The 26554-nt window shown below is 37.3% G+C and overlaps 1 protein-coding gene across 3 annotated transcripts in view; it reads left to right on the top strand.

Moving 5' to 3' along the window:
- The window catches only part of GRM8 (glutamate metabotropic receptor 8), a 357470-nt gene that overhangs the window by 70597 nt on the left and 260319 nt on the right, over window positions 1–26554 (top strand). The window lies entirely within an intron of this gene.

Consider the following 26554-nt stretch of genomic DNA (forward strand, 5'->3'; position numbering starts at 1 on the left):
AAGATGATGAGTAGCAGGTGGTTTGAAAGGGGGTGGAATTGTTCTTTCACTAAGTACAGTGTTAAATGACACAAAATAATACCCTTTAAAAAAAATAAAAAAATTGCAAACAGCCTTCCTGTCCTTTCTCAGAAAGTCTGGATTAATCTACTGGATTTGACTTTCAGGGCATGTACATATGAACCCTGGTTCTTTCAAGTCAGCTTGGGTGAGAAAATATGACAATACTATCCATTTCAATAACTGCATGTAAATACAGAAACCATCTCAGTCATACAGGAAGGTGTGTGTGTCTCAGGTACTTATACTTGAACCATAAAGATTACTGATTATTCACAACAATTTGGCAGTGAGACAAAACCGCAGCAATTCATGCCATTAGGGAACCGGTATGTATAGTGTGCTTGATCAGTTAACTAATAAATATTCTGTTTCTAGTTTCTAATCTATGCTGTCATATCCTAGATGTCTTCATGGGAGAGCCAAGGCTGACTACAATACAATGGTTTGATCTGGAGTTTGCAAAGGCATGGATAATTCTTCCACAGTTCATATCTAAAAGAGGCGGTTTATCTATTGTGTCAAATGCAGCAGTGAATAGATTGGCTGCCCCAGACATTCACTGAGTAGTTCATTGGCTGAAAATCACTTTTTCTTGAAACCATCTGCAGCCCAGCTAGTTCTGCTGAGTCCTGAAAGTAGACAAATAAAGTGCTCAAGACTTTTTTACTGTTTCCCATTTCCAGAAATATAAGAGTTCTTCAAATGGGTGCAAGAACAACAACTGTGATTTCATTATAATCACAATGACTTGAGTTTGTGTTGGTTGGATCTTCATTGATCCTATAATAAAAAAAGAACATTATTATTTGATAAAGGGTTAAATAAATAAATATTACTAATAGGATTGTGAATCCAAAGCAACTAAAATCATGAATGGGTGTCCTAAACATTATAAGATCTGTGTAATACCAAGAAGCATGAAAAGTGGTGATTTGTGAGGCTTGGGGTTTTCTTGTTGTTTTTTTTGTTTTTTTTTTTCTCTCTTATGACTTATGTTCTTTACTAGAGCACTTGATTTTGGTAAACTCTGTCCCCATAGCAATTTACCAACTATTATGGGTACCAGGGACTCAAATATTTCTGAAGAAGGAAAGCAGAGGAGAGGCAAGATAATTCCTAGAAAAATGTTGAAATAAATAATCAGGTAAATCATATGTAACCACAGGGACATGATAAGTAGCCAGTGCAGAATTGTGAAGAACAAATAGTACCAAACCCATCTAATAATTTTCTTTGACAGGATAACAGTTTTATAGCTGCAGAAGAAGCACTTGATGTCATGGCTCTTGAATTTAGTAGTGTTATCTCAACTGTTGCATACAGTATTTTCCTGAGAAAATTTGTGAACTGAGATTTAGGTGAAAATGTCATAGGGTGGATGCAGACCTATTCAGAGAACTTTGCTCAGAGTGTAATTAGCAATGGTTTCTGTTTAAAAGGCAGAATGTGTCACGTGGTATTTGGCAGGTGTTTATGCTGGATCAGGTACTAGCCAATATTTTTGTGTTTACTCTGGATGCATTTGGAATGAAGGATATGCTTGTAAAACCTGGAGGTGACTTCTAGCTGGGAAGGACTAAGAGTGTATTGGAAGAGACTCTTAGAGTCCAAAACTGAAGATATGGTCTGAAAAAATAATATGCAATTTAAGAGACAAGTGCAAGGCATTGTTCCTCAGTAAGAAGGATTGTACAGTGAGGAATAGAGAAAGACTGATCAGAAAATACTATCTCAAAAACGATCTAAGCACGATAGTAAAATATAACCTGCCTATATTCCTCATGTTTTACTGGAACATGCGGGTGGGTGTACCGTCTGTAAAATAATTTGAGTAAACCTCCAATTTGCCTGTCAATTGTGAAACCACATTTTGACTCGCTACAGGTTTTTACCCTCCCTTCACAAAGGGTGAGAGACTCTGCGAGCGAGAAGAAAGACAATCACAAATCTTGAAAAGGTGGACTGTGAATGAGCAAGGTGGTTCGTTAGCCTGAGAAAGAGTTGACTAAGAATGGAAGGTGATAGAAAATAACATTTTCAAATAGAAAATGGCTTTTAGAGAAATGTGGAGGATCACTTGTTCATCCAGATACAGTGTATGTGAACAGGAGGAATCTTTAGTATGATTCCATTTAGATTTGGAGAAAGGCCCTTTTAATAGTTAAGGCATTAAAGCATTAGACCAGCTTGCCTGAGGACATTTTGGAGCCTCTATTGCTGAGGATCTGGGAGAATGCATTAGACAAACACCTGCCCAGTGATTGTATAACTGTACTTAGTTCTTCCTTGGGGCTTGGGAAGTGGATCGGGTGATTTCTTAATGTCCCTTCCAGCCTGATTCTATTATCCACTGTCCTCAGACTTTTCACCTGAACCATAGGGCTGGAAATGTTTTCGAAATGGAAAGCTTGAATAGCATCTAATTATGAGGTCTGAAACGGTAGAGTCTAGACAGGTTTATAAAAACCTTCACATAGTGTAAGAATGCACACCAAACAGTAAAGCTTACCAGCTCTATGTTAATAAACTGTGTGTTAAGAGAACCTAATCAGGACATCGCTCCCCCTGTGCTGCTGGCATACAAATGCACAGGGCAGCCCAACTGCTTTCTGAGTACTTTACCTCCTGTTTGAGATAAGTAATCAACAACTGGAAGCAAAATAAATGTGAAGATAGGAATAATGGAAAGCAATAATTTGAGGGAAGGATGTGATTGATATATTCATTTCTGAAAAAAGTTCAGTGCCTGAGAGTACACCTGAGATAGATAGCAGTTTTGAAAATATAAATAGGAAAATTTTTGTTTTGTTTTGTTTTGGTTTCGTTTTGTGGGTTTAGTGGTTTTTTTTTAAATTTTTTTTCTTTTTTTTCTTTTTTAAAGTTTTCTCCAGTCAGTTAAGAAATAAGAAGGGGTAGGGTTTTAAATATTTTTAAAATAAAGATGAATTTAATGTACTTATAATTTCAGGTAGTTATTTATTGTGAGCTTGACTCTTTGCCTCTAATTTCCAGTTTGACTGGCCCTCTGTGAAACTTCTATTTCTTGATCAGTAACGGAAGCAGAAAGGAAGGAACAGGCTCCCAAATGAAATGTGGAATACTGAAAAGGTCAAAGTGGTGCCACCCTGACATGTCACAGAATATATTACGTATCAGAATCTGCTCTCATTTTAATGACAAAGATCCTGCCTGGGACAAAGCATAGCTGGAAGTTAAATATTTTACATGACAATGATTGTAAGGAGAATAGGGAATGGTGCTTATTACAATACGTTCTTCCATGCTTTATTTTTTGAAGATAATGATTAAATTTATAGAATTTTCTACTCCCATTACAAAGTTAATCAATGATACCACTCTAATAATTTTCATCAAATCATTTTGGTACATTGACCAAAGGAATGGATTCATGCAAAATGATAATGCTTAAGAGTTTAAGCATTAAACTGAGAGAAACTTGACTCCCAACAGAAACTAAAAAGAGGAAAAAAAGGAAGCACATTTTAGCAAGTCCACATTAAACTGTCATGCTGAATATTGCTTTTCTATTTACTTTGCTGTTAATGATGTTTGACAAAATAAATGTTGGAAAGTCTCTAATCAGACTTCTTTTAATGGTTCATTCCCCCTGCTATTAGATACCAAATGAATTTACCATCAGAGAGAAAATCATGGGATCCTTTTCACTTTTTTACAGAATACAAAACGATTTCGTTCAGAAGAATCTCTTCAGGGTCAGAATACTTGGTCAGTTAGCGCAATGCTTGTGCTGGGAAATAGAAGAAATCCACAAATAGTGTATGAAATGCTACGTGACAGATTTTATCCCCACCAGTGGTCAACGAAAAATTGACACAAGCACTGATGGGTACTGACAGTGAAACACTTATGAAACTATCAGCAGAGGAGGTAAAAATGATAAAGACAGGGAACTGTAGCTGATCATTAGGAATAGGTGAGGAACTCCAGCATTGCTTGCCCCCTTTTTTCCTTGTCAGTCAGTCTTGCATGTCTTGCCAGAGGTGTAAAGAAGACAGCAAAGAGGATTTAGAACCAGATCTTTGACTGAACCAAAATGACATAACTTCATAGAAACTTTACCCCAGAAGAGAACCGTGTACTTAATATCAGTGTGTACCATGGATTGCTTGTTTTTAGGAACAGGGTTTTGTAGTTTTACCTACTCACTTTATCCTGGTATACTGCAGTTAATAGCACTTTTCGGAGAAGGGACCACAGTTACTTTATGATCCTTCATAATATTTTACCATTAGAGTCACATTGATGACTATATACCTAAATGTAATGAATACATATACTGAATGAATGCTACAGTAGCTTTATTTAAATTGTGGCAGCCTTCAACATAGCTAGCTCTGTTTTGTTTACTTAGAGAATCGTCTGTGACATTTCTTTGACATTGTTCTTAGGTCATCGTTGTCTCTTAGCAGTTTTTTTGTGTGTCTACAGTTGTGCATTGTATCTCTGCTTTTCTCCAAATTATGGGATTACTTCTTATCTTTAATATCTTTTGGACGTCTAAAGCTTTCGATGGATAAAGTGACAGTTTAGTGGGAAGTGGGGAGGAGGATTGAGCAGGAAAAGAAACAACTTAACTTAAGAGTGTGTAAACTTTCGTCTCCACTTAGATTATTTATGGATAATTTAGAAATAAATAAGATAGATTGCTGTTAAGATTAATTCACATTTCCTGTAGTAATCTTTGTATTCCTTTGATATAAAGCTAAAGCTTTTTTATCTCATTAAGTAAGCTGATGAATAGACTTTTTTTTTTCTATGTCCCCAAGATGTTATTTAATAGAAGATTAAAAAACCTTGCAAATGAAGACTGAGGAAATATACATGAAATGTAACCTTTTTCCCAAAGATATTTCTGCTTTAAAGACTGGTTTCAAGCTTAACGAATTGATTTTCACAACTAATAATATTCTAACATACCTTCACAAAGCGGAAATTGTTTAATTCAATTTTAAGTTTTACTTTTATATTTATGCAGCTGAACTGTATTGATAACAATGTATTTCAAGCTGCAAGCTGTAATTAATAATAACACTGTATAATTGGCTACAGGAGCTTCAAAGTAATGTTTGAAAAATTACAAAATCAGACGATAGGTGTATTAATATTGCAAAAGCTTGGATATTATTCCTGCAGTTTTTAATATTTGTACCAATTAGTACCTGATAAAGAACAGTGTAATTTTTAGGGATTTATGATGAGGGACCGTTTTAATTTCTCTCAGTGGTGCTAATCAATTTGATATTCTTCAGCTTTAATTCTACGGGTTTTTTTTCTCTGTAGTTTTAGGGAGGTATCTCAGAGCAGTAAGGATACAGTGGTACTTTCCTGGTATGCTCTCTGACCCTCCAGTGATTGTTGGAAGAGGGACTTCTTTATATCTAATAGCTCTTAAGGGGTTTCTTCTTCAGTCAATTAGTTGAGACACTTTTTAAACCTCCCCTAGAAATCTCACTAGCTACAGTGGAAGAGGGTGGGGAAAAAAAAAAAGGCAGAAAACTTCTGTAGAACTGGGTTTTGTACCTGCCCCAAAGAGTATGTACCATACGGTGGACTGTATAGACAAAAGTTATACAGCCAACCTTGCTTCCGTAACTAGCATGGCACAGATTTGCTGATAAACTTGAAAGATTTGTATTCTGTTCAGGTTTCTTATTCTTGTGGCCAATTCAAGCAATAATATCTCTCATAGGGGTGCTTTTAAGGTAATATGAAAAAAAATATGCCAGAAACAGTTACAAAGAAGCCTAAGTAATTTAGAGACAATATAGTTTTTTCATGAATTGTCTAAGCGATGTTGTCACATATTTGAAACCACCATTATACTTTAATACTTCTGGAGTGAACTAAGTAGTTATGAGAGTTGGCCAAGGAGGCTTAAGTCTGGAGCTAGAGATAGATACCATTCCTATGCTACAAGAGATATGCTTGTATGCTAAACACTTCCTCTTGTTCCCCTACTTGTACAAATAATTTTTATTCCACAGGAGATAATTTGCAAATTGATTCTGGAAAGAAGTCCTGGGCAAGAAACAGGGACTTCTGTATGTGCTTGAAACGGTGAGAAGTCAGTGACTACTTCCCTGAATCTCATGAGGTTTAGCAAAGGATTGAATGCACAGGAAGGTTGTCTCTGAGGCTGCCAACAAGGCTCGGGGTGGGAAGACCTCACGCTTCCTGGTTTTGCCCACTGATATTTATTGTTTCCTGCCAGCTGGGGTGTTAACTGTGGTCAAGACTGAGTTCATTAGCTATTTTTATATGGAGCAGTTACCAAATAGCTGTGATATTGAAACTCTTGTGACTCTTCTGAGTCTGAATCTGATTTGATTTTCCTTTGCTCTTGGAGAGCTGAGATAAATAAGCTCCTCAGAGCAAGGACCAATATTTTTCCACTGTGATGCCTAGAATATTTAGAAAACTCTGAAAAATAAATGTTAAAAGCTCGTTATAATATGGAGGGCCTCTGTACGTTTATGTGTATATTCGTATATATAACTTACTGCTATCAGTACTGTAGAAGTAATTTGACTATATGACTTTTTTTTTCTTTTACTTCATGTGAACACCAGATATTTACACTGGTTGTGAGCACGAATTCAAAGAATATTAAAAATGTCTAGGAAATAAAATTTTATTTCAGCATTGCTTTTCATGCAATGGCTTGTTACTAAAACCTTTTAATTTTGTCACGATATCTAGTTCAAGATTTTTAAATGTAAAAAAACCAAACAAAATTATAAAAGTGTTGATGCTAATTTTAAGAAAGATATCTTACTAAATTAAGGGCATACTTTTGTTGAATATTGTGTGTGGTGTTCATAATGAATATGAGTTTTCTTGAAGTGGTTTTTCAAATGCGGAGCTCTGCAGCAGTGGTTGGGGATTACAAGTTTCAGTGTTTGAAAGTCAGTAATTTAAGGGAAAGCATTTCAAACAAGATGTAAGGTGTACTTTTTAGTATTAGATGTGAATAAGCATTTAAAAATTACTAAGGGATACTGGTATATTTATTTGAGGTTTAAATCAATAAATGAAAAAGAGAAATCTTTCTAAATGGAAGAACAAAATATTTGCAAAATTTAGAAATTACTGCTTAAACTGTAGTGTATACTATACTTGAGATCAGACCTTTATGATTATAAGGGTGCTTTTATAGCATATAAACTGTTATTAAAATTTCTGAAATAAAAGGTAGGATAAATATATAGGTATTAATGTACTGTTAGATCTTTGCAATGACAGAAATGAAATTTCTCAAGTGCTGCTGATCAATGTATTAGGATGTATTACTGTACAGCCTGTATCTTCTCTTAGATTCTGGGACTCTCTTTTGCTACAAGGAGTCTCAGAGCAAATAATTCACACATAATGAAAAAACTCCTGTGAAAGCAAACTTAGGAAATGTCGGAATCAAAATGTAGCCATTCTAGTTGTTTACGACCAAATTTCACACAATCCCATTAACAGGAAGTGGATTTTAACAGAGTTAATCCCAGTGGATATTCTTGTTGTAAGTGAAAGTATTTGTAAAGGTGATACTAGAAGGGAAAGCATCAAGGACACACAGTATGATTTGCAGTCTGAATAAAGATGCCCATGTTTGGATTTTGCATTATGATTTTGCTATGGTGCAAGACAGGCAACTATAGGAAATACTTTGACAGATTATTTTCCATGATAGTTGTGCTTAACTTGTTTAAAAAAAAAAAAAAAAAATCTGTCAATAGTAAGTCCCAGAAGTTTCACAGATTTTGCAATGAGTGAGATTTTTTTTTCTCCTTTATCAAGAACTGTCTAAAGCTCCTTTGTCCTTTATTTTTTAAAAAACTTCTGCTATTCTAGCTTTTTCAGAAAGATTTATTTAACACAAGATTCAGCATGGCACCTTTTGTATTGCAGTGGTGTGAATGGCTGTTGTGAGTCCAACGAATCAGGGATCAAATATGTGGACCATGACATATTCTTGATCAGAATCTGTGTGAATGAACTTTGCCAAAATAACATTTAATGTTTTTGCTTTCCCAGCATGCACAGATTTTTCTAAGGAGAGCCTGTACTTAAGGGCACTGTCTGGGCAAATGTGACAGGAAGGAGCATGGTGACATGGGCTTGGGCTGTATTTACATGTCCTTTTTTGTTAATACCTTAAAGGGTTCACGGTATTTGAATAGTAATCTTGGTTGTGCTTCACTGGTCTAGAGTCCGTAGTCTCATTCACGTTAAGAAGCTACACCTGTTAAAGAGAAGTTCCTAGCTCTTGAGTTTGCTCAGGAAATTGCACTTTTCTGTCTGTATGTCTTTCTATCTTCAAAGGGTTTCTAGTGGTTTTAAATGTTTAGCGTTTTTGCAGCTTTACTTTCTACCCAGAGACTGTACCTCATAAAAATCACAGGTGAGAAATACTTAATGATTGAACATTAGCAATACACTCTTGGTGTCAGCTCTGTCATGGTCTGTGGCTGCTGTTTAAGCAATGAAGCACTGGAACTGTCAGGCTGAGTGAGACACTGATGGTCAATATCTTGTCTCCAGTGGTGGCCTCAATTACATGGAAGAGGAAGATACCAAAATCTTACTTAACAGTCACTGGCAGAATTACCTACCCAAACAGTGCTCTGTAACCCCAGGTATTTAGTGGTTGATGCTTAGATTTCCCAAAGCATGAAAATTTAGAAACATTATGATTTCTTGTTGTTATCATTTTAACCTCACCCACTGAATGTCCTCTTGTTTTGATGCTATGAATGGCATGCAGGAGAACCCAGTTAAACCTCCTTTGTAGTGTGCCACCTTACTTATTTTAACTCTGGGTTAGAAGATATGAAGTAGTTGCAGTTTAATAGTTTTTGTTGTCGGATTCTGGATCCCTTATTTCATTTATATCTCTGTTAAGCTGTGTAGCCATGACTGAACACTCCAAGTAAAGCCTTACTATTGATTTATGTAGTGTCATTGTAATCTCATTTTTATTCTCAGCTCCATTCTTTATACATCCTGACAAATAGTGAGCTTTTTCTGTTGGCTGCTGGGTATCAAGCAAATTATTTCCAAAAGCTATCTGTTCTGACACTCAAGGTTTATTAACAAATGGCTACAGCTGATTTAGAACTCAGTGATGTGTGTGAACAATTCCAGGTATTCCTGGCAGTGTGCACTCCCTTGCATTTGTCAATAGTCAATATTTTTCTATGATATACTTGTTTATCTAGCTTTGTGAATACTCTGTCTCCTCTCTCTGCTCTTGTTTATTTCAAATAATTTTATACCGTTTTCAAATTTTCCAATCTTTCTGCTCAATACTTTCCCGTTCCCTTTTATTGAAGTGCATTGTGTTATACAAACCAAGCCCTAGTAGCAGTTCTGGAGCACACGAGCCCTAGTAGCAGTTCTGGAGCACACGTTTGGTAGCCTTTTCCAGTGCTGATTTTTGACTGTTTCTTTCTATTCATTGTTTTTGATCCTTAGGGCACCTCTCCCTTTCCCCACCCCCCAGTTTCTGCCTATTGATCCCAACTTCCTGAAGTCTTTCTTCTAAAAACTCTATTATGAACTTCAATATTCTATATACAAGGCTGATGATATATCTATTTTGGTGGTAATTACTGTTACTTTCTATATAAGTACTAATAATAACAGAATGCAGAGAGATCTGAACTTAACTTGTATCTTGTTTAACTATATGGCCCTCTGGAATGCATTTATTCTTCAAGCTCATACATTTGGAATGCATTTATTCTTCAAGCTCATACATTTCCCTATTATGTAGGATCATACGATCTGTTAATGAACTAATAGTGCTGGTAGTTTGAGGGTAAAGATTAGTAACTTTCAAAATGTGATATGTTGAATTCTTGTTATCATCCAACTGTACGTGAAGCCACTGACTCGGTCACGTAGAAAGCCCATATAACAGGGAACTAAAGTCTTCCAAGTGTTAGATTAGCCCTAAATGAAACTTGGGATTTCTCTGTTTTTAGAACTTTTCACAACTGATAATTTCACCGTGAATTAAGACAGAGGGAAATTGCATTACATTTTTTGTGCAAACTTCTGCATAACAGTTCAGCTGAAGCATGTTTTGTTTAGATTTCATTATAATTTTATTTTTACAAAGCTGTAAAATGAAACAGGAGTATTTCATCTGATGTCTTTGCAATTATGTCTTCTGATATTAAAAAGAAAGAATGAACAACTGAAACTGAAACTGTTCGTTTTCAACATTTTCATCAGTTTTGGCTAAATGGTAATACCTATCAGAAAAAGTAACCATAAAGCTTAATGCTACCCAAGAATCAGTTTTCCTTCCTTCCTTAGGCCAAATTCAGTTTTAAGAATAATTAATAAATAGTGTATGTACATGATATATGGTCTACTTTCCTGGGCAGTTCTACCAAGATCTAGGAAGCTGTTAAGTAGACAGTGTGTTGTTTTTCTTTTTTTCTATGAAGAGAAAACAAACCAAAAATATAACTATTCATCATTCTGTAAGCTTACGTAACATGATATGTGACTTTATTCACATTATGTTATGTACTGCGCTGTGACATACATGACTATATCCTCAAAAGCGTAGTCAGCTCTCCACAGTCTGTTATAGCTTCATGGCAGTTGTTTTAAGACTGAAAAATCTTATTAGAACTTATCAAACTTAACATTACAATTGGCTTTCTGGGATTTTTTTTCTTTTGTGTCTAAGCGATAAAAAAGGATAGTGTAAATAAAAACTAAACCAAACTATGGCCTACTAAAGGGATGCCCACTGTCATTCTTCCTTTACAATGTGGTGAATTCCAATGTGTTCTGGACCTTATCAGTAGGATCTTCAGTTCTTGTTTTATTACTTTATGACTTTCCCTACTCGTTCTAATCTCCCCCACTCCCTCACCAGTACAGAAGTATCCTATATGAGAAACAACAGTTTGCAGTTTTCACGGACTGCTATTTTTAATACGCTATGCTAATACAAGACACTTGAGATTTGCTCATCTGCACGAAGTAGAAGAGTTGAATGAGTCGGATGTTACAACGCTGACAATATTCTTGCAAGATTACAAGCTAAGAATGTCTGATTGGAAATGTCAAGGCGACATTCTCGTTTTCATTTTATTTATTTTCTTTCTTGTGTTGTGGGGCAGGGGGCCATATTGTGCTCTGAGTCACCGTAAGCACACGTTTGCTACTAAACTTGCACTGGGGTAACTTAGCAGTAACAGCTCTCTCTTGGATGCTTGCATGAGTCTGCGTGCGTTCAGACAGGGGTAACCCTTTTAGTCAGCTACAAGAGTCATTCCTTCAGTTCTGTTACCTGAAGAACTGCCCACAGAGCTCCGAAGAGTTCTGTTCAAAGAATAGAATATTTCAAAGAATTACTATTACTCATTTCAGAAAAAAACAGGCATATGTGTATGCTTCACTAATAGTTGGAAAGACTCCTACACTGATTTTTTTATGTTAGAAATGCATGATTTTTATGCAAATTACAAGCTGTGATACCACCACTATAAATTGGGATGGCAGAAATATGCATATTGTGAAACTTTACAGATTATAAAAAGATATTTTTTTTTCTCTTACTAGAAAACAAACTGTTTCTTAGGTCAAAACTCTGTTCTCTCAAGGACTTTCTATGATGGAAATAGTGTTGCTTGTTCCTCTACTTTTTAGCATTTCTTCAATATAGAATGATCAGGGGCTTTTCATCACTTCTTAGAAGAAACTGAAATGGAATGAATTGTTTTAAATGCTGACATTCTAACAAAAATGCCGGTCTCTTTCTTTAACATTGTTAATTAAAGCAGGATGTTTTGATTAGACAATTAATCAAGAGAATGAGTTACAAAACAATACCCTTGAGTAGCAGAGGTGTCATGCAGATAAATCCCTATGTGCTGCTGTGGCTGTGTGTGTCCAGAAGCCTTCCTGCCATGTCCACACTGAGCATACTATACAATAGCATACAGACATGCAGAATACCCTTCATATGCCTTCATAAGTCAGCTTCTCCTTGGGCTGCTTGCCAAAATGCTGTGATTGGTCATAGAGGGAGGAACAAAATTTCAAAATCCTTACAAACACAAGAACAAGGTGGCTGTAGATTTCCAAATTAAGAACTGAGTCCATTGAAGTGCACGCACCTATGGACTTTGTAAATGTTTGGGGAAGGAGGGGATAAGAAAAACAAAGCTATCTTGACACCTCAGTGATTCCTGAAAACATTTATGTTGGGTGTCTAAACATGGATTAAATGATCCATGACATTTGCAGGATGTCATTAATCCCACGTATGTAAATGCTCTCTAAACCACATCTGTTTTCAGGAATGCCAAGTCAAGATCTGCTCTCTTTCAAAAATGGGAACAAAAAGTCTGAACTGAATTTGCGGTGAAGTTGTTTATTTTTGTAGACATTCCTATTTTCCTCTTTACTTCTTTTCCTTCATTTTGTGGGTGGCGGTGGGGTGTCTTTATATTTGTCTTCTGCTTGGCCTACTCCCTTTAAAACAGCATGCGCGCCCCAGGACATCTATGAGAGTCTATAACTTTGGAGAGAATTACATTGTATTGAACTTCACCAGTGCTACCTGGGATCCAGAGAAACCCACAGGGGCAGCTTTGCCAGAAAGGGCCCAGAAGGATGAGAGAGAAGGCTATCGTGCAATCCCAGGAAATAAACAGCCTCCATGTTATTAAAGTTTAGGCTAAAGGTTGGCATGAGTGCCATGAGAGCCTGCTTGCATGGTAGAATGAGAGGCCATATAACTCAACAAAGCCTGCCCAAGTCTTCAGTGCTGTCCCTATTGCATATAATAACAACCTTTTAGAACTTCCCATGGATGACGGGAAACTGCGTTTGGGAACTATGATGGGAACTACTATGTTCAGTTACTAGCCAGAAGAGGGCAGTACTTTTATGTATGCTCTAGCAGGTGTATTGAAATATATTTTGCTAGCATATTGGATTTGCTGTGAGATGCATTGCAACATTTGCTAAGGCCAGTAAATTGAGTGATATGATTATAAGTATTTTACCCAACATGTTAATGCACTTAATGAAGTGCAGATAATCACACTGCTCAATTTATAAGAATTGTCAAACCTCATAATTACTTCCATTATATTGTAGTATTTTATGGATTAAATCCTTTCAGAGCTTATTCAAGAGGTAGAAATATTATTTAATTTCAGTTAAATTATTTTAATTGTTTAATGTTTTTAATTTTTTTCCAGAATAATTTGTTTTGCAAAGCATAATGTCCCTATCACAGAACTGAGATGTTGAAGTCAATCTGGAGATATTCTTTCTGTTGCTAAAACATATGCAAAATGTGTGTCTATTTTCTTTTTCCTCCAGTTAAGGGTAAAGTATTTAGTTTAAAAATAAAAAAGTAACCTACAGAATGGTATTGGTGGCACAGGTTTTTACAGACTTAGTTATGGATCTCTTATTGAAGTTAATGGGCATTTCATGATTAAATCCCTTCATTGTTTTGATATTTTAGCTAATCGGATGTCCATGAGGTAACAGTGATGTCTGTACAGAGACTGTTAAAGTCATGCGACTCTGAAAATGATTTTTTTCCCATGTGGACCCTGGTAGAGTCTGAGCACAGTGGGGAGGAGGGGGATTTCAAGTGATGGCAAGTGTTCAATTCAGATGTAGAATGACTTCCCAATTAAAGAGTAATGGTAATGGTCAGTTTTCCACGGTAATGTCCATGAAATTATAAGGTTCATTAACTAAGGTCAGTTTAAGCAGAGTTGTCTTAGCTTTCTTTGTCTCTCTGTGATAAACAATTACAAAGGAGACAGTTTTCTGAAAGAAGGACATTTGGATGTGTTCATGAAATGTGTTAATGATGGAAGAGCATCAGTTCCCATATGTGCACTTGCCACAGGCATCACAAGCTTGTGACAAGCCCCTCTGGGCTACCTGCACCTCAGGTGCCTCTCAGGAGGAGTGATGAAAGGCATTCAAGGACTTCTGTGGTGGGTAGAGAGCTGCCTTCTGTTCCCTTCTAAATAACTCTTTTTGCTCATTTGTTATTTCAGTTGTTATACAGGCATAGAAAAACTGCTGCAGGAGAGAGATTATGTGCAGGCTTAAAAGGTAAAATACATCGAGTCCGAATACTTTTTTTTTTCCTAGTCCAATTACAGAGAGTCTACACAGAAGAAAACAGGAAAATGAGAAATGAAAGAAGGGAAAGAAAGAACATAAACAAATGGGGAAAATGCTAAGTTAATTTCTTCTGTTATCTATTATCAGCCTTCAGTTTACGTTACGTTCAGCTTAACAAAATACTTAACAAAATGTAGTTATGTTTTCCTAGGGAGTGATACTCTAGGCAGTCTAATGTTTTGCTGAACAGAGGAGTAAGGCCCTGAATTCTGCCCAGTTTAATTTAATTTATTCATGGGAAGGAAAACAAAACAAATTTCAAGAATGGACCTTGGTCATTTTATAAAAGGGACTGTTCAATGCGTTTGCTTGAGACAATGTGGGATCTGACTCAGAAATCCAGATGATCCCTTCGCATGCTGTGTTATTCTTAGGTTTTGCTCAGGCTCTGGGGACGGAATAGTTGTGCAAGCTCCAAGCTTGAGAGTTGAGCTTGGCTTCCATCGGCCTCATCAAATCATCTTTTTTCACCCAAGCCATGAATTTCCGACTTCTTTTGGATGGTATTCTGATTGATGACTCTGTAATTTTATTCCATCTTAAATGGATTTATTCAAATGAAATCGCAAGTCTTTAGTAAATGTTCCTTTTGGTGATTCACAAAATCCTTATGCTCTAGCTCACTCTGTCTTAACTAACAGAAATGAAATACATCCACAAATATTGTTTTTTCACTCCAGTTATGAGATATGGTTTTCAAATAGAACTCAGAATGCAGATCTAACTTGGAGAGTGTATTTTATATTAAGTCACATTTTCAATTTGAAAAGTTTCCTATTGAAACAGTTGTAGTTTTGTGGACTATAGGGCACATCAGATTTCATCTCGGTGGCTGCTTTTGTGGACTTCTGGTTAATCAACTAAAAAAACAGAACATAGACAACAAATAGGTTTATGTAATACCAAGCATTCACCGCTGCAAGTGACCTCAAATCTTAGTTACTGGTGCAAAAGAGCTTTTGCTGCCTCCAAATTTCCTATCAGGAGGTATTCCAATATTATGAGATCTTCACAATTCACTATTTTAGCAATCTATGCCATATGCGGTTGAGAGCACGGTAAGAGAGTTTACGCAGCACTGTTGCTTTTGCTTACCCAACATTATTAATTCTCCACTTCTAAAAGCACTGAATTTCCCACCGTTCTAATTCATTCCTTTCCATGCATGTGAATAAATAGATTTTAGACAGTGAAGGAATACAAATAAGACCGATGCCACTAACAGTCAGCATGATGAGACACCAAGATTAGCTTCAGCCTTTCCCTGCTTAATTTGCTCAATCAAATTTTTAGTCTTACTGAAATTATTGTTCACTGCTCACCAAATGGAAAAGAAAGCAATCATTTCATCGCAGAGGCAGTGTGAAGGGATGGAGGGCAAGAACCTATAATTTGTGTATTAAAGTAATCCTAATACCAGTGACTCTTTCTCTGAAGTTCTGTAGGACTAAGATAACGGACACAACAAAAATGCCATATATTCAGCTATATTTTGCATTTGATGTAAGTTCGTTGTAAAAATTAATATCAAGTTTAGCTACTTGAGTTTCGATTGCTGGCATCTAACAAGGGGAACACAGTTATCAAAGTAAAATAGCTTTTGGAAGGCAGAAGCAAAGCTGATATTTGTTCACCCATGGTAGACTTAGGAAAAGAAAGCTAGTAAAGGTGTCTTGTGGACTTGCACTGTTTTCATAGCTTAAGCTAGTTGCCAGAAGCTTTTACTGCAGTGTTAGTTACTTTTGATTTAGTTTCAGATGCAACATCCTGTGCTACGTTCTCCAAGAACTGAGTCATTTCTGCTTTTATAGGGTTTTTGATTCATTGTGTTGAATCACTGAACTTAAGATGTGTATGCATACATGTTTGTGGTGGTGGTGGGGAGCGGAATGGTGCTTGTATGAAAGCAGAGACAGATCATAGTTCGAAAGCTGGTGGTGAAGTACTAGGTGAAATGAAAGCATTACAGATGCTATATGCTACCACAAGGTCTTTGTGGTGGAAAAAAGCACTTTAATTCCTCATATACTTACTCATGACAGTCTCTAAGAGCAAAAAAAGGGTAAAAAAAAAAAAAGGAAAATGAGAGGTGCAGTGTGTTAGTGATAAAGAGGAATTAAAGACGAAGAATAGAGAATGACTTATGTAGTATAAGATGCCATGAGCTGTATCCCATCCATCCTGTCGGAGCCCCAGATGGCCTTCCAGCTGCCGTGTTTTCCCAGATGACTTAACTCTTAGACATCCAAATTCACTCCTTTGAAAGCTCCTGCTGGAGTTTTCTGGCTGTAAGCAGGCCATGTTCTCAACTCTACTGAAGTCCTCAGAGAAACATTGGCTGTGACCAGGAGGCCAATTTACTTCATCCGATGCCATGGTCGTCATGGCCATCTCACTCTTGCACTAGAGCATGGGGTTGCTCTAGAGCCGGTGGATGGTGATTTTTAGAGACAGGTGAATGCTCTCCCCAGGCTGTCTGCAGCCAGAGCCCATCTGACTGGGAGGGTGCTGTTATTTGTAGGGCTGTTTTGCACGTGACTATAAGCCACATGCACAGTCAGAAAGCTTGCAAAAATGAAAATGATTTGTGGAACTTAGTTCACCAGTGGTGCCTATAAGTTTGGGATCTCTAAGGTTGAGGGTGTGTAAGCAGGCATGTGGGCTAAGATCCACATCCTCAGAGATGTGTACAGAGAAAACAATATTTATAAGTTCAGAGTCTTATTTGGCAGAAAATAAAATACAGGAACATGAATGTACAAACATCTATTTTCTTATAGGGCTCCTTAAAAATAGTTGCTGTTAAAACAAGATTTCTGCTATGAACAACGAATCATACCTGTTGTCAGTCCTGTGCTATTTAGCAGTTCTCAGTTTCATCAAATAAGGGTTATATCCCCAGGAGTTTTTCTGACAGGGTCCCCCAGAATCTGGAAGATCATCCAATTACAATTTAAGGAAACTTCCAGCAAAGACGACTAACTAAAGATAGCAGTCTCTGAGAGCATCAGGAAGACACAAAGAAAGAGTGTGAGAGGGCGTGTACATGAGAAAATGAGTGCTTTGCTTCCTCGTGTGAGTAAAGCAAGGGGAATTAAACCTGTACTTAATTTTTGTAGCAAGTAGAACCAAGGTCTCTGGTGTTGGGTTTGGACCTGCTTGCTTTCTTTCCTTTTTTCTTTTCCTCTTTTCTTCTATTTCTCTCTCTTGCTATGACTAGACCCCATATTTATATTAAAAACCTGACATTGATTCTAATGGAGTGTTTTTAGATTTACATGTGTTGTTAACAAAAAGGGGCTCAGTGCTCTGCTGCATAAGGAGGGAGGTGTAATAAGAGAACGAGATCTTCCTCTGCATTTTTCTGTTGACTGCCTAAACTCTCTAGAGAGTCAATTTAAGTGGACTGAGGAGTCCCCATTTGGGCCCAGACATTTAAAATTTTAATCAGGCTGTGCCTAACTTAATCATCTCATTAGCAGGATTGTATTTCATCCCATGTGTATTCTGTGCCAATAGAAGAACTCTTGTAGGAAAGGAATCGGGGAGTTTTCATCAATCCATTATTTAATATTATGAAATGCAGACACCATTTCATTTAAGGGAAGGGATAGCAAATGCCTGAGTTTTTCTTGGAAGAGAGGTCAGTGAAATTTAATTATGATTAAAGTAATCATACAGAATTCACAAAACATAAGAGCCTTAATGTAGCTGAATGAGGCCTAATCAAAGGTCCAGATAGCTCAGGTCTCTGTCTCTGGCAAAGGCAGTTTGCAGAAAAAAACCCTAAGGAACAGGATGTATGTGCAAAGTGATTCACCGGGATTTCCTAGACCATGGAGTGTAGCTGAACCATTTTTTTTTTTTAATAGCCATCTGATCAATCTGTGCTCCCTGAATTTATTCAATTTTCGTAGGAGCCTGAGAGAAGATAAAAGGCTTTGGGATTTTCTAAACTGCAGATATCTCTGGTTCTAAACATTAAAGAAACAAGAAGTTCTGGGAGGAGGGACATAATGTAGTCTCGTTAATTATGGCTTGGTATTTCATGGTTGGATTGGTTGAGGACTCTGATTAAAGTTTTATCCGTTGTTGGGGTTTTTGAAATGGCTCTGTCCTGTGTAGGTGCTATGGTGTCAAGCAAAAGCTGAGATTAGCCTTTCCCTCAGTGAGACCACTAACTGGATCTCTCGTCTCTAATCAGCCTTGTGCTTTCACAAAAGATGAATGTACTTAATAAGCTTTTGGACCTCTATCTGTCTGTCAAATTTGGCAAAACTCTGCAAAAAGCTGGTAGACCTCATGCAATATGCCTGAAAAAGGCTACAAGGATTCACACAGAATATGATAGTATGATTGCATAAGCTTTGTTCCTTAAAAATCTTAAAATCCTCTGGAATGTGCGAAGCATGCCAATAATGTGGTCAGAACTTGATTTGGAGTGTTAAATGAATGGCCCCTTCACCCTTGAAATGAAAGCTGTTGTAGTAAATACTGGGGGTTTTCTCCTTCTTAGAAAGTAATTATTGGAGATAAAAAGCGGAAAAAAAAATCTGTTTCCAAAATTAGCTCCCCCGCAAAAAAAGAGAAAAATAAAGGAATCAAATGAAGGATTTTATTTATCAAGGATTTATTCGTTGTTTACAAGACACTGAAAACCTACATCTTTCATGCATGGCAATATTTACCTTCCCTATAGTATTTGTGGCATTCAGAACTCAGTGTGGGACACCGTAAATATCACGGTAACTGTAAGTACTGTGTGTGGTAAATGTCAGGATTTTAATTGCACCTACTAAGCCATAGGCTTCTTATTGCTGGTTTGGAAGAAGCATGCGATGAGCATCTCCCCAGGAAGTTACGGGATGAAGGGATTCATCAACATAGTTTACCTGATGCTGCTCTATGGGTGAAGTTGTTAGTATGTAGCTTTAGGATGTAAAAAGCAGAACCTGAGAAGAGGAAAAAGCAGAGGAGAAATGTGTTCCTGTGATAGTGTCCCTCCCACATACACAGCAATTTAATATCACCACAGTTAAATAAGCTGTCAGTGCCATAATGTGCTTTTTGCCTAGATGCTGCCTAACCTTTGCAGGATAAAAATAAAGAGGCCATTGTTAAAGACTGCAGCTGGAAACAAACAATAAAGGCATTTAACTCCTTAGACTATTCTGAGCTGGTTTAACAGTGTTTTCTTCAACTGTGAACAGAATTTAGTTCTTACTATGCAGGTCTGACTCAGTCCCTCACAGTTCTGACTTTTGTGGGCATTTTTCACAAAGATTCACATAGCTCAAGGTCCGCCTGAGGAACAGGCCAGTTTGTACTAAGACAGGTAAAAGGTCTCAGCGATGTGCTAAGGACAAACTTCCACGTCAGCTCTGCCACTGTGGCTATTAATGACCAAGATGCATCCATTGCGGAGGTGTGCTGGAGGTGAAGTTGCAGCAGGTTCAATGTTATCTCCTTCCTCTGGCACCACCAATTAGAAGAGAAAATACTTTTTTACCCGAGTCCTTTTTACAGCACTCCTTTCTGACCTTTCCTTGATTCTCCAGCACCAGTAGCATAATGGTTTTCCTCTGGACTGATCTTGCCTGACGTGAAGATTTACCAAGGGGCTAAAGAGGGGTTAACCCTCTTCTCCTCATGTTAGCCCGAGATGTGCTGTCCTGTGCTCCTGCGTTAGCGGCTCATACACGTGTGTCCTTTACCTCAGCTCCTCCAAAGCAAGATAGAAACTGAAGTACTGAGCTGTGGCTCATGAGTGTTTTTATGTTGTGTTGTTCCTTGCTGTGACACAAGACAGGGAGAAAGAGCTGGGTCGTCTCCCTCAAGGGTGTTTCTCTCCCTGCCTATACTTTCCAATTCGGTGACTTAGAGAGCTGCAGGATGGCGCTGGATGCAAAAAAAGCAGACCTAAACCCTCGCGCAAAGATGGCTTAGAAAGCAAATTTGCAACTCGGCTGCTGAAAAAATTTCCCTGTAAGCTCTCAGCCCCTGTCAGTGGCTTTTATGTGTTCATCCCTGGGGCAAGATTGCGCTGCAGGCATTTTATGTTCTTCTGTTGCAGTATGTGAATTGCAGTAATGCTTTGCTGTTATTTCTTCGGCTTGCTGGTTTTTGGAAAGTGTTTGTAGATAGGCCTGAAACTTTTCGTTGCTATTGAATGGGGCCTAAAATGATGTTCAGTGGATCTATTGCCAGACAGTTTACTGTCACTGGGAATGGACTTGGGGGCCTTTCCAGTTCCATCTAATCCCATGTTCCTGTGCACCCAAGCATAGTGTCCTCTGAATGACAGAAAGATATAACAAAGCTGTTCTTTTCTAGGCAGGCAGAAATTTCCCAGCTTTGCTAGAATTTCTCATGAGAATTAAGTCTTTTACAGGTTACTAGAGAAATATTGATTATGCTGGTCATATTCTCAAGTTAGTGTTTTAAAGAGATTTTTCATAACATTTAAATGATATTATTACTCCTTTTCCACAGCACCTAATTGCACTATACATCATCTGATTGCATGGAAAAAATGTGCTGAAATCTGGAAATGGATGAAAATAAATGCCTGGGTTAGTCCCACAGCATAATAGTTTGTTCTAGAAAGAAAAGAGCATCTTTAATTCTTTACACCATAGGAGAAGAGGAAAAGCTGGATTCTATTTATATTCATTTTAATTCTGCCCCAGTGGCTCTCAGCACATTGCTTTGTTGTGTTAGGTGCTCATGTTCAATTATGGAAATGATGTTTTAGGAAGTAGCTCTTTTTAATAAAATGCATAGAAGTTATGAAGAAAACAGGCTGATGATCTCTGTAAGGCAGAATAAACAATTTAGAAGTAATGTTAAGGTATTCCGTGGGTTACAATTGGTCACAGACAGACTAATATAAATCCGCAATATATATACAGGTACGGTGCTTTATATTTTAATTAAGAACACTTCTTGATGACTTTGGTTGTTTAAAGAAAAGAGACACGGCGTACTCTTGTCCTGCTCCAAACTATATACAAGCAACTCTAATTGTTACTGTGTAGAAAAGCAACATATGTGAGGAGAAAGGGACTTCTGAGCCTTACTGAAATGAAAGGAGGAAATAGATATTTAAAAGGCTTTCTCGGCTTGTCGTGATGGGTTCTGAGCGTGGCGTTGAGGTAAAAGGCATATCCTGTAACTGCCTCTCAGAGGCAATGTGGCAAATGTTAATAAAGACATCCCCTAACTTGGTAACTGCAGAAGAGCAGCCGTATGACATTCATTTTCCTTCCTGCTGAGGCACATGATGAAACGTGCAGAATCCCCTATTGCTTTCTTGGGGAATGTGACCTCTTGATGTGACAGCAAGAGTGACCTAACTCAACAGGAGAGTTTATGATACCTGACATAATGAAATGGGCCATACTGGAAACATTTTCCTTCAAAGCTTGTTGAATATAATCTGTTCTATCTGCCTGTTGAAACCCTGATGCTCTGATATTTTCAGTAAGAACAGCTCGTGTACAAGCTGCCTATCAAGAAATATTCATGGAAAACGATCGGATACACCAGTTTTGAAACATGAGTCTAAGAACTGCAGACTAATTGTGTCAGTATTCAAGCATAAGAAGAGACAAAATTCAATGAATAAATGATTCATCATTAATTACTGCCATTTCATGGGCACTCAGAAAATGATAGGCACGTGCAAACCTTGCCCAAAGATCATCTAATAAAAAAAGAATGTGTTCCTGATGACTGCATGAATATTAGGTGCAGTCATCAGCAGCAACATGATAGAAATATCTTATTTCTAAGAAGTTTGTTATTAGACTGTTTCTTCAAGCTAAATCACTCTCTGGAGTCAATCATCTCTTTTGCCTCACCCAACCTATGTTGGTTTCTTCTAATGTACCCACCTGTTCTTCCAACCTCCATCTCGAGACACTACTGCAATTCTACGAGCAGTTCATGCCTTCAGAACAAATGCAATGTAGCTGAATGTGCTATTTTTGTGGATGTGGCAGAAGAAACTGGTTTTGCAGAATTATGGGATACTAGGGCTGTGCGTCTAACATTACAAACTATTCACATAGTTATTTTTTAAAAATAACATTACTGGAACATTATTTTTGGCATTGTAGAGATTAATTTATTTACAATTTTGTGATTGATTGGAATATTCATACCATTAATAAAGTTTCTGCTCCTGAGGTGTTTGCATTCATGTAAAACATCTTCAAGGCCTTTCCATGATAGAGGATGCAAAGTTGCAGAACTAAAACATGGCAAATTTGAATATTTCAATGACTTTAATGACACTGTCATATGAAAAAAAAAAGAACAACTACATGCGTTACAATTTTGTACCACTCTGTAACATTTAATTTTGTTGGTGGTGATTACAGCAGTCAGTGCATGCACTGATGCCATCAGTAGCAGCTGTCACACAATATCATTGGGAACAAATTTTCATTTGACTGTAGAATATGAACTGCAACTGAAGAAAATGTGGAGCTGAGAATCTGTGAAAATACAAACTGTGATGAATTTGGACCTTTTCTGGCAGCCAAAGGAATAGTGCACCTGTCGGTATTTGGTGACAGAAATACACAAATTTTAATTCAAACTGAAATTGCTTCCTGGATGTGCTATATACAGATGATTTACAGCTCTATAATCTATTATGGCAGTCCCCAGAAAATGTCAGTAAAGAACTAAAACTGGTTTTGTTCTGAACTATGGTGAAATATTTGGGTTTTTTCTACATTTCAAATCCTAAGGTTTCAGTTCAATTATACGATTTAGATATGAAGAACAAATGGAGGCACTGTATAAAATCTTGCTTGAAACAGCTAAACTGAACTGTAAAAAGCACTATGGGAGAAGATGGCATGGTTAAAGAACTCTAAGTCTTGATGGCAGTGAATTTTAAGAGGTATGAAAGACTGTTGGATTGTATAAAACTAAGGTCATATCTGCCACTGCAGAAATCGGTCAAGGTGCCCATCTGTCTGGCCCGCTGGGATCACCACACAGCACAGTGATAGCCCAAAGGCTTATCTGAGCCTCAGTAAAACCACATATGTTTTGATCTTATGCGTGGAGAGAAACCTTGCTTTGGAATCTGAACACATGGAAATTTGAGATAATCGACATTAAGATACTGATTTTTAAACACTGACAATATTTAAACCATCACAGTTGCCTGTAAATGGTGATTACTGGTCTGTGAGTGTTAAATGGACCTTTTCAGCACCCCCACCCCACCCCTCCTTTTTTTTTTTAATTTTAAACTCTTTGTGGATTACTGGGTACCTGGTTGGTCTGACTATGGAGGCAATCAATCTGAATCTGAGTAGGACTGGAAGACACTTGAACATCTTGACTTTGCATCTCTATCTCTTTTCTTTTCTCATAACAAAATGAAGCTGTCAGCCCTTGGGTCTTCTCAGAATACTTTTATTCTAACTGGTTACCCTGGGGAATAGCAAGGCAAAAAGATGCAAACCCCTGTGTGTAGGAAATAGTGGCCTTTCTGATATTTACGGTTGTATGAGGCTTTTAGCAACTGCAGCTAATCACAGATAAATTGCGTCTGTTGTAGTTGCTTGATGTTTTCCCAGGATACGAAGCAAAAGCAAGGGTTTCTGCCTGTACTTTAAATACTATAAAGTTTCCAGAATACTGAACAGATGCTCTTGCTTTAAGGTATCAAAAAAGACTATAAATCAAAACAAAGCAATCTTACAGTTATTGAAAATGGGAACTTCTAAGTGGTAAAATTTAAATACTGGTGAAAGCCCTCACATTTGCAAGAAAGTATCTCAAATTCTCTGAAGAACAGACCATATGTGTGTCCTTACACTGTGTCACCTGTTGGTAGGGTAAGTGTTTTTTGAAGATAGCGTTTCCAAACACAGATTATTTGAAGATGCAGACTGAAATGCCCTGGGAATTGCAGAGGTGAAGTATGTACTGAAGACTTCCCTAAATACAGTGTCTTCGTGAAAGCCTAAAATAACTTTTGTCGTCTGTTAAATTCAGTAGTCTTTTTTTATTTGCTTGCTTTCCTAAAATAATTTGAGAATACAAATCCCACAATTCCCATGATATATTTTTGTGATATAATTTTATTTGGTTTTATTATGGCCAAGACTATTTTAAACAAGAGAGCTATTAGGCAGGCAGCTGGACAATGAATAAAGGTTATAAAGGTTGGGTATGACAAAAAAATATAGCCCTAAACCTAGGAGATTAGTTATATCAGTTTTTTAATACTCATTGTAGTATGATACAAGGAGCTACAAAGATGTGGATTACTGAAGAACATGAAGAATTGATTATGAATGGTTTCAAGAAGTGACAAATTTGAGGCTCTCTAAGCATAAGGTTACCCGGCTAGTTCAAGTGTATGTTTTACCATTCAGGGCGCCTTTGGTTACATCAGGCTGTATATCCTAAAAGCGTTAAGTGACACAAGAAAATTTAACACGAACAGTGCTTTTAAATTCCCTGAAGCAAGAACAATTGATGATCTGTTTTAAGATTATCCTATCTTCAAAAAGAGACCTTTAAATATTTCTGAAGTATTGCAATTTATTATCCATTTCATGAACATATGTAGGGCTGCCTCCCTTCTAGAAAGTTTTAAAACGCTTTTAAAGTAGTAGAAATTTGCCTGTGAGAGAACTAATTTCTACATTACTAGAATGCAGACACTTCAGGGGTGCGACCTGCCATGATTTTATAATTCACAACACCTAAAGCAAGGACTTAGGAGGAAAAGATAACACATTCTCTTGGGATGGAAAAGAAAATTCCTGAAGCAATGGGAGAGGAGCTGTAGCAAGATTTGGCCAAATTACTTGTTAAATAGAGCACCTAATGGTGTAGCTTCATAGAGTATATCAAAAGTGATGTATAAAAGAAGAGCTACCTGTTGCACGAGAATATACCATGATATTTCTGATCTATCTATTTAGATAGATTTTTATTAAAAGTAAAAGCGTAAGAGGGAACTTTGATTGTTAAAGGTCTAAGATAACTGAGCATCATGACCTTTTAGGTACATGACTACTGCAATTAATACAATGTTAGTGAACTGGCAGCAGAGTTATGGATCTATCAAAAGCTGAGAAAGCAAAGAAGGACAAAATGGTTTTGTGTTCTTTAATATTCGGGTGTTTCATTCATGGCACAGATTTTGTTTCACTTTTACTGTGTTAATAGTACTATAAAGCTTTTTGGTTGCCAAAAAAAAAAAAAAGGAAAAAAAAAAACCTGCAGAAGTGAAATGAGAAACATGTTGCTGTGAGCATTGGGAATGTCTGTGTCAGTTAGAGGCATTTTTTGCCTCGCAGTCACAGGAAAACACGCCTTAGATAACATGCGTAATGAACAAGCCTGTTCCCCAAGGGACATATTTTGTCACAAGGTACCTAGTTTCTTACAATGGTGTATGCTGTGTCCATGGTCATCCTAAAGTTTAGACATTACTTGGGAGTAGCAGGAGTTGTAGACCACGACCTAGCTGTGTGCCAGGAGGGCATTAAAGGAAAGGTCTGTCGCCCATCTTCCCGAAGCAGGCCTGATGCCTGTAAGTGCCAGAACTTTTCTTGCCCATAGGTAAAAATCCTTGTGTGGTAGAGAGAAACCCACCACCTGAGCCCACCAAGAGCTCAGTTCGCTGCTTGTAACAGGCTGCTCTGGGTGCACTGGAGCATCAGTGGAAACCATTGTTTTCATTTGGCAGCCTGAGTATTTATTGTCATGGACCAGCTCATTTTGTTATTCTCACTTGCCTGTCCCTTCCTTTCTCCCTCTCTTTCCCTTCCCTCATTGTCCTCCTTTCCTACTCTTTAACTTTCTCCTCCTAACTTTTCTCTTTCCTCCTGACCGCCATACCAAAGGCTGTTCTTATGCCAGTAACTCTTTTGTATGCTGTATATGTTCTCCATGGGTTTTGTTTTGATCTTTTTTTGAATCAACGGTTAACAGGGCAAATAGTGTGTCCAAAGTTTACGGTAAAATGGTACGGCCTTGTAGATGTTACCAAAATGTAAATAATCACATGAATAATTATTCCTCTATTTCTCATTGTCTAAAGGTCAGCAAGCTGTGATTCATTGTGAATGCACAAGACATCTGTCTGGATGCTGATATTGTTGGTGTACAAGGTATTCTAAATGCCACAGCCACAAATTAAATAAGAGCTATAATAAGAAACCATATGAAAACAGGATGACAGTAACACAGTTATGGCAGTAGTCTTTGTTGTCTCATCGGTGTTCAT

Source organism: Larus michahellis, chromosome 1 (genome assembly GCF_964199755.1).
Source record: "Larus michahellis chromosome 1, bLarMic1.1, whole genome shotgun sequence".
Lineage (NCBI taxonomy): Eukaryota > Metazoa > Chordata > Aves > Charadriiformes > Laridae > Larus > Larus michahellis.